This window comes from Mixophyes fleayi, chromosome 1 (genome assembly GCF_038048845.1).
Source record: "Mixophyes fleayi isolate aMixFle1 chromosome 1, aMixFle1.hap1, whole genome shotgun sequence".
Classification (NCBI taxonomy): Eukaryota; Metazoa; Chordata; class Amphibia; order Anura; family Limnodynastidae; genus Mixophyes; species Mixophyes fleayi.
In genome coordinates this window covers 2,289,942-2,299,915 of record NC_134402.1, presented here as the reverse complement: position 1 = coordinate 2,299,915, position 9,974 = coordinate 2,289,942, and positions in this window count along the sequence as shown.

Genomic DNA, 9,974 nt, shown 5'->3' with positions numbered 1-9,974 from the left:
CCATCTCCTGCATCTCCGAACTTACCACTGCCGAGGGTGTCCAGTCCGAACAGTCTCCTGCTGAGTGTGCCCAGTCCGAGCCACCTCCTGCCGAGGCTGCCCAGTCCGAGTCATCTCCTGTCAAGGTGCCCAGTCCAAGCCATCTCCTGACGAGGGTGTCCAGTCCAAGCCGTCTCTTGCCGAGGGTGTCCAGTCTGAGCCATCTCTTGCCAAAGGTGTCCAGTACAAGCCATCTCCTACTGAAGGTCTTCAAGTTCCAGTTGTCATCTAACTTTGATGGGAACCTCTCTGAACTTAGTGCCTTTCTGAGGTTTTGTACTTCATATTTGCCCTCCGTACCTAGCCTGTCAACAACCCAAAAAGGCAGGTACTGTTTCTGTTATTAAATTTTAGAGAAGCCTTGAAATGGGCAAACACCTTTATCGAGACTAATCATCCCATCCTGTCTGATTTACAACTATTTACTGAAGCAGTGATCAGGAAGTTTGCGCCATCCCTCACAGTGTCAACTTGCAGGTCATCAGTAGATTCGGCAATATCTTCTATCACCTTGGTCTAAGAATTACCACTCTGCTCCACCCAATTGGACCAGGCTCCTATTCCGAGGAAAAAAAAGGGTGAAAAAGAGAGGAGGGTCTGCGGTGCCTTAACTTCCCTTTGGCTTGATTTCCATTTCCTTTCCGCCCTTAAACGAGGACTTCTCTACCAGGACCTCAACTCTGAACTATGCTTCAGACTTTTGGCGATTTGAGCACCTGGAATCCATGCTCAAGGGATGGGGTAATGTCAGGATCTGCCTGCAGCTTTCTGTATTTGCATGCTGCTTTGTATTGGCAGCCCCTGCCTCCAGGACTTTTGGAGTTGTTACATTGGATGTATTATCTGGCAGTTCCTCTAATTCACCAGAGGTGCTGCTATTGTGCCTTTCTCCTTCTCATTACTATGGGTTTACCTGTTGCTCCAATTACCTCCTGCACCTGGTGGTTCCCTATGTATACCTGCCTCTCTCTATTACCTGTGCTGGTCATTGGTGTTTTGTTGCTACTCCTTATGGTTGTGTTGTGCGACTTTTACATGTTGCTGCTGACATCACTACACTGGATTTCTCTCCACTCAGCTATTCTACCTGCATCTGCAACCAGTATTCAGATTTACTCATAAATCCCTGTGCAGTATGAGCAATATTACCTGTGCTGGTGATTGGTGTTTTGTTGCTATCCCTTATGGTTGTGTTCTCCTGCTTCTACTGTGCTCTGGGACTTTCACTTGCTGCTGACATCACTACACTGGATTTCTCTCCACTCTGCCATTCTACCTGTATCTGCAACCAGTATTCAGCTTTATTCAGAAATCCCTGTGCACTATCAGCAATATTGGGTTCGTACTATTTCCTGTATTTTCTGATTTAAACCTCCCAAATAAACACCTTATTCTTTCATCACATCCCAGGCTCCATAGCTATGATTTCCATTAATGCGTGGCAATGGGCTTACTGTTCCTGTATTTACTTGTTTTACACCCATTACAGTGACCACAGAAATAGAATCCAGATAAATTCCCAGTAGATGTTCAGGATGTTTGTTTCAACTGTTTTGGTTTAATGTGATTTATAACCAATTTAGCTTTATTATCAGGGGCCTTTCTAAACACTAAATCAGGATTTAAAGGTAGAATTTGTTTAAGGTCCTCATCCTGCAAAAGAAGCTTCCATTTGTTCTTAAGAATATTTGTACTTCAAAGGTTATTGTAATTCGTAATGAAAAAAATGTTACTCTCTGATTTGATGACTCTTTTTTTGTCCTTGTAACTCAGCAGGTATGTTCTATTGAGGTTCTCTGTATCTGTAAAAGTTTTTATTCTAGTAAAGTTTGATTGTAAAGCTTATCTTTAAACTGTGCTTTCAGGTGTTCACCTTTTACTCTGAAATTATTTATGTCAGAGCAGTTCCTTCTTATCCTCTTAAATTATCTTAGAGGAATGTTGGATAGCCAATTGGGAAGGTGATTTCTTGTGACAATAATGTAACTGATCATGTCTACTTGTTTATGATGAATTGTTGATTACAATTTGTTTGCATGTGTGTATACTACCAGGTCGAAAAATGCAATTTCTGTCTGTGTTGTTTTGTAAATTTTAGCTGATATGGATTATTGTTTAAATTAGTGGTAAAATTAAGGAAGGAGGCCTCGTCTCCTTGCCAAATAAAAAAAAAATGACATCTATGTACCTACACCATAAGGCCAGATTCGCCCCTGTGCCATTGTGGAACCAGTTGGTCTTGTCCTCCAACTTACTCATAAATAGATTGGCATAACTCGGGGTGAACCTAGTCCCCATGGCTGTACCTCTAGTATGTAGATAAAACTAGTCCTGAAACCAGAAATACTTATGTTTAAGAATGAAATTAATGCTTTCTAGAATGAACTCCCTTTAGTCTGGATATAACGTTTGATATTGCACTAGAAAATATTTAATACTTTCTAACCCTTGTGTATAATCAATGAAGGTATAGAGGGACGTGAAATCATTGGTTACCAGCCAGTAGTCTTCCTTCCAGACTATATCCTGAAGGGTTTGGAGGATTTGGGTGGTATGTAGATGTGATGGCTGCTGTTTGACATAGTTTTGAAGAAAAAAATCTATGTAGTGTGACAGATTTGCAGTAAGTGAATTGATACCTGAAATAATAGGGCAGCCAGGTGGATTCTGTTAATTTTTGAGAATTTTTGGTAAATGGTAGAAAACCAGAATGACTGGGCAAGCCACATTAAGGAAATCAAATTCCTTTTTGATAAAATCCCTTACTCAAAACCTCTTTTGAGAAGTGTATTCAATTGTCCCTGAAAGTCAGTTGTTGGATCTACATGTAAAGATTTTGATGTAATCATCTAGTATATTGGTTGCTTCCCTAATGTAGCCCTGTTTGTTTAAAATAACAATGCCCCCTCCTTTGCCCGCAGGTTTGATTATTAAATCCTCATTGTTTTGTAGGTCACATAGTGCATCTCTTTCAATCGTAGCTAACTTTGGATTTATAGGTCTTTTGTTTGTATCCATTTTTTAATATCTTCCATAACAAGCTTCTCAAATGCAGGGACCTTTCAGATAACTTGTATTAAATTGTGGGTGTGGGCTTCAAGTATGTATGTTGGAATGTACTTGTGGTTGGATTGGTAGGTGGAGCATTTTAGGTATAACTAGCTGATGTGGGGGACTTCAATGCTAGTTTCCTAGTGAACCTATGTAGATCCATAAAGATGTTGAACTTTGTCATTTGGTTTCATGGTGCAAATTTGAGAACTTTATTAAGCAAGGAACTGTGAGCAGGCATCAAAGTGGGTACTTAGATTAAAAATCCCTAAAGGTGCGGTGCCACTTCTTCTATTATCATGTGCATTGTTTATTTGGTTCTTTTGATCCCCCCCCCAGGCACTCTCTTCTTCTGTTTCCACATTTTGGTTTTGTCTTACTTAGTGGTGTTTGCACCATTAGTGTTATATTGTCTGCCAGGTTCTCCTGAGTGACTAGTTCTAAAAAATATAGCTGTAGACAGCCAGACCTAATCCCTATTTTATACATTTTGAAAGGTCATCAACATTTGTCTGCATGAAATGTGTACATTTACTTGTGATTTATAGAGATTGGTTAACAAAAGTTTCTCAATATCTCACAATTTTTTATTGAGATCTGTGCCCATTAGTATATTAAACAATTAACTTTTCTTAAGTGAAAGATGCATGGCATTATTAGACACAAATTCTACCCAATCATCTTGTTGAAATCAAGCTCATAGATATTGTTCAAAATATTTTTTGAACCTTTCTGTTTGGCAGTTTATGATTGGGGTTAGTATGCCAAGGAAAAATCTATGTGTAAAGATTTGCAAAAGGCCTTCCAAAACTGTTATTTAAATGTTGTCCCTCTATCTAATACAATGATTCAAAACAGCCATGTAATTAAAATATAGTTAAAAAAACAGGTGCAGATGGCAATTTCTTAAGAGGTACAAAATGTGCCATTTTTGTAGAATGATCCACAACACCGGAATGGTTGTAAATCATTGTGAAGGTGGTAGCTCGGTTTAGAAAGCCACGATAATCTTTCTCATGATAGAGGTTGGTATAGATAGATGCTAGATAAAGCTGGCTTGGCATGAATGAGGAATCCTGATCTGAGCACATGCAGGGGAGGAAGAAACATATTGACAAATATAATTAGAAATTTGGAGCCAACAATAATATCTGGAAACAAGTTCCAAGGTCTTGACTCCACAAGGATTCCCAGCTACCTTGGAATGATGGTATTGTACCAGAATATTCTGTCTAAGGCAAGAGTTACGAAGAATATAGGGGAGAGTCGGCTTAAACAGCCATTAGACGTTTTGTGTAGCTCAGGATATTTCCATTTAATTTTATGAAGACCGTGCATTTTTCTAGTAGAGGCAGCACAATGATAATGTGAGAGCTGCTTAAACTTTATTTGCTTGTAGAACAGGCTCAGTCCATTGACAAGTATCCCGTGATCCTTCAAATTGCCATAAAATAGCATCTTCCTTGCCATTGTGAGAACAGGGTATGTAAGTACCTGTAAAATTGAATCTGGTAAGGACCAAGACCTTTTGAGCTTAAAGGCCATTTAATATTTTGCAGAATTCAGGTATTCTAGGTTTCTATAATCTGACCATATAGTAATCTGTATACTGGATCCTTCCAGAAGGTATCTTCATACACTATTAGTGAAGGAAAATGACTAACAACTCCTTGTCACCAACAGAATAATTATGTCCCGCTGATGATTATTACTTTGAAAAGAAAGCACAATTGTTTCTCAGCTTGTCTTTGAGAGAGTACAGCCCTAACAGCAGTTTCAGAAGCATACATTTTCATAATAGAGGCCAGAATGGGGTCCGAATGTGCCAGGACAAGGGCATTTTCAAAAGTCCCTCTTAAGATAACAAAAGGCCTTATGAGCAGAAGTGGTCCAATAAAAGAGACGGCTTTATGGGTAAGAGCAGAAGTTACTTGAACAATTTTATAAAAATTGTTAATGAATTGCCTGCAAAAATTAGCATAAAGTAGAAAGCGTTGTATCACCTTCAGATCTTTATGTACAGGCCAGTCCTACACAGCTCGAGTTTTTGCAGGACCCATTTCAATGATGTCGGCACTGAATCTTGAGCCACTATCTCGTAGTGCACAGAGTTCCGATCCACATTCTTGACCTTTGAAAATATTGACACCTTAATCATGTCAAGTCCTATATTTTCAGCAGAGATGGAGAAGCAGTTATTTATGTTGTATAATCTAGGGAGCTGTTTTAGAGTGTTGTAAGATACCGTGGGGTAAATGTATCAATCTGCGGGTTCTTCAACACCCGCGTGTTCAGCCTCTTCCGCGATTAAATTTCAAGCGGCGCTGCATTGTAAAGGGAAGTTAACCCTTTACAATGCAGCGCTGCTTGAAATTTATTCGCGGAAGAGGCTGAAAACGCGGGTGTTGAAGAACCCGCAGATTGATACATTTACCCCCGTGTGTGTGATAACCAACACATTTCATCACTAGGTTGTGGCTTCTTCAGGGAGTATGTCATAATGTGCAAGGAAATCAGTGTTTTTATGTAACAAAAGCCAGGCATTCCAATCAATAAACTTTACCCTTAATATTGGGTCATTAGTTTTCTTTGTAAAGTTCATGTTGATGTATACACTATCAACACGTAGAAATGTAGCACAATGTAATGCATCCAATTTAAATACATTTCTCTTAATTCAGATTTATAATTAATGATCCAGATTGCTAAATTTGTAAACTTAAGCACAAGTGCTATATAGTGCACAGGTGATTCAGTATGTGATTAGTTGATCATCATGACTACAAACGGTTTCATAGCTTACAAACTTCAGGTTATATTTTTGATTTACATGTGTCACACCTATGTCATTTCAGAATGATAGGGGCTTTTGTGTTAATATTTTATAAGGATAGACACCTTACACCACAGCAGCTCTGGTATCTAAGAACTCTACATACTCTGAATGCAGATAATTTCTCTCTGATTGTATGATCAATTTCAATACCTTTAATAGATGTGATGTGTCCCAACAACTTTACAGATTCAGCCTCAAAAATTCAGTATCCAGTTTAGTGAATAGTCCTTGAGCGCTAAGATGCTTCTTAACTGCTCCTTAACTTTTCCAAGATATCTATAAATACTTCATTAACAAAATGCGGGAATGTGGCATGTCAATAACAAGTCCAAATGGTATCACCAAATAATCAAAGTGCCCATATCAAGTTCACAATATTGTCTTCCATTCATCCCTAGGACGTATACATACTAAGTTAAACAACCCTATTTGGGGAAAACTTGTCAGAGTGTAATCACTCAAATAATTCTGGAATAATAGGCAAATGGTATCTGGTACATGTGGTAATGACATTTAAGGCCCACTAGTCCACACATGGATGAAGAATTCCATCTTGCCAACTAATAAGATGATCGTCCCAGCTGGTGATGTGTAAAATCGAATTAAACAACTTTGCAGATTATCATCAAAATATTACTTTAAAGTGACAAGTTCAGGTTCAGACAAAGGGTAAATATGTCCAAAGGAAATTGTCATCCCTTTCACAAGATCAGTAGGAGAAACTTTATGAGGAGGTGACAGGAAAGCTTCTGTTTGTCTTTTGTCAAAAACATCTCTAAATTCTAGATATTGATCAGGATTTTTGAGAGAGGGGATTTGTGTTCTAAAACCACTAGGAATTTAGGGGATTGAACTATCTACAACACAAATAATTCACTAATAAAAGTACAGGACCTTTATTCACATATCCAAAGGCAATTGGTGAGCTGTGTATGGTCTCTAGAGGAATAGTAATGGCTTTAACTGGGTGGGAATTTAATTTTGCTTGAGAAATCCACTGTCAATAAAATTTCCCCTGGACCCAGGATCAACTTAGACTGGAGCAGATATCTGGTGTTCACCATGGCCCAATTATAATTTTAGGAAATATAGCAACATGGAAAACAGTCAGTGGGTATGAAGCAGAATGACTCCGGCCACCCATTCATCAACCTGGATATACTTGTTTCCTGACATGTTACAGTATCCTCTTGGGAACGGACATTCTGACAGAAATGTTTTGAACTAGCACAATAATGACAGATTTTATTTCTTCCTCCTGACATTTTCCCCCAACATCTCCAATTGGCATAGGTTTTACTACTGGTTTTGCCGACCTCGTTACAGGAATGATAGAATGTATTTGTCTGCGTTTCTTTCTGGAAGGTTCAGTAAGTATCTATGGCAATACATCTGTACATAAATTTTACCAACAAACTCAAGAGATCAAAGCGCTGAAGGACCAATTACTTAATAAATTGTATAGTAAAAACCAGGGCAGAAAACCAATAATATAAATAAAAAGTAGATACAATTTATTACAAAATATAAAACAATGTCAACAATATGAGCTCAATATACAAAAACATCCTATATATAATATAATGGTAATAACTGTGGGGTTAAGCCCTCCAGACAAAAAAGAGATGGTCCTATTTAGCCCATTCGGGTGTCAAAAATGTAGCTTGGGTAGCGTAGTTAGATGTCCAGAATCAACATCATAGGATATCTCCTTTTTAAATGTTTTCAGCACTGAAATCGGGCTTATCAAGATGCCCATAGTAATAAGGGGCAGTTATAGTCATATAAGGTATGATCCAGATTCACAAGCCTATTGATTATCCAGGGAAATAAGGGATAGGTGTTTGAAAAACATTTGTACTCACGGTCTCCCAGGTAGTTCTCTGTTTTTATGGCTCTCTGGTCATCACTTTTCTGCGACTCTCCATTATAGATGTACTCCAAGATATATTAAATAAATAAACAATCTCTGCTGTTTAGATCTCCAATCGCCGCTTCTCCACAACTTTCCGCTACAAATATGCTCCAAGATGAGATAGGTGAACAAACAAACCTGCCCAGGCAGAAACTAAATTGGTTTTAGTATGTTCCTTGCAAATATAGTCCGGTGCAAGTACCCTCAGCGTGCATAGTAATTCTGGTCCGTACTAACAAGTATTAGAGAATAGTATAAAAAATTTGCTGACGCGTTTCGTCTCTATATTGAGAATTTTTCAAAGCCCAAAATGAATATGTGCTCGTTGTAGGAGCTGTGTCTAAAATAGAGGAAGAAGGTAGTACTAATCATCAATCAATTCATTAATTAGCTCTTAAAGAATAGTTTACAGGTATGAATGAACATAAGTGTGTATATACACACGAAACTGACATTGTAATACAAATCACAAGTACATAATATTGTAAATATATACTTACATATAGCAAAAGAGAAGAGAAGGGCAATAGTACTATAACATTAACATTCCATAAAACAATCTTCCCAACAATAAAAGTGGATGGAAATATACTGATATACAATCAATCATATAGCCATATAATATATAAAGAGAATAAAATAAAAGTAAATATAAATAAAGTTAAATATATAAATAAGACTAAAAATATAAGTAAAAATAAGTATAAATAATAATAAAATGAAAATATAAATAACAAAAATAAAACTAAAAATAGAAATAAAAATAAATAGAAATAAAAATGAAATATGTATATATAAAAAATAAAAATACACATAATAGTAAACTCTAATCACCAAATATTGGCTAATTAATGATCAAAAAAGTCCAAGGGCTAAATTTACTAAGCTACGGGTTTGAAAAAGTGGGGATGTTGCCTATAGTAACCAATCAGATTCTAGCTTTCTTTTATTTAGTACCTTCAACAAAATGACAGCAAGAATCTGATTGGTTGCTATAGGCAACATCCCCACTTTTTCAAACCCGCAGCTTAGTAATTCTAGCCCCAAGGCTTCATACAGTCCATCTGGACTTAAATTTTTCAATTTAAAGATCCATAAAGTTTCAGCTTCACATAACCTTCTAAATCAATATCCTCCTCTGGAAGTCCTGTTGATTAATTCAACTCCTGTTACTGTTAATCCAGAGGGATTTCTGTCATGAACTATGGAGAAATGTTTAGATAAACTGTGTGTCTGTAAACCCACAATAATATTCCTTCTATGTTTTCTAAAGCGTGTCTTTAGAGATCTTGTGGTTCTCCCCACGTATTGATGTCCACATGGGCATTCTAATACGTAGACAACAAACCAGAATCACATGTAATATATTGTTTTATGTCGAAATATTTCTCCTGAGATAGTCAAAGTAATTTCTTTTTTCTTGTTAGAGACAAAAGTACAGGTTAAACATGTCTTTTTATTACACTTATAACAACCCAATAAGTTATTCTGAAGCCAATTGGAACTTGTTGGTAATGTAGTCTTTACTGAAATGAATTGACTAGAGGTCAGAAAACTTTTTAAATTTCTATTTTTGCGAAAGACAATTTTAGGTTTATCCCCAAGTAAGGGTTCTAATACCACATCCTGTTTCAAGATATCATAATTTTTTAGAATCATTTTCTTAATAATCAATGATTTTGTATTATATTTGGATATAAATATTGGATGATCCATATCTTTATTGATCTTGTTTCCAGCCGTATTAGTTGTGTCATCTTTTTGTGTTTTTGATTGAAATAGTGTTAATCTATTTCTTTTTAAAGCAGAAGTTTTTGCCTCAGACAATAGATCACACGGATAACCCCTTTATGCAAAATCATGACACATCCTGTTTGCTTGTATCATGAAATCATTATCCAATGTACAATTACGTCTTAATCGGTTTAGTTGACTTCTTGGTATACTATTTACCTATGGTCTGTGGTGACCACTTTTATAGTGTAAAAAATTATTAGTATTAACAGATTTACTATAATTTCTTGACATAATATTATTGTCTTGAATAAGAAAAGTGACATCAAGGTAATTTATTTCTACCTCATTATATGTGTATGTGAAAGTTAAATTAAACTAATTTGAATTTAAATACGA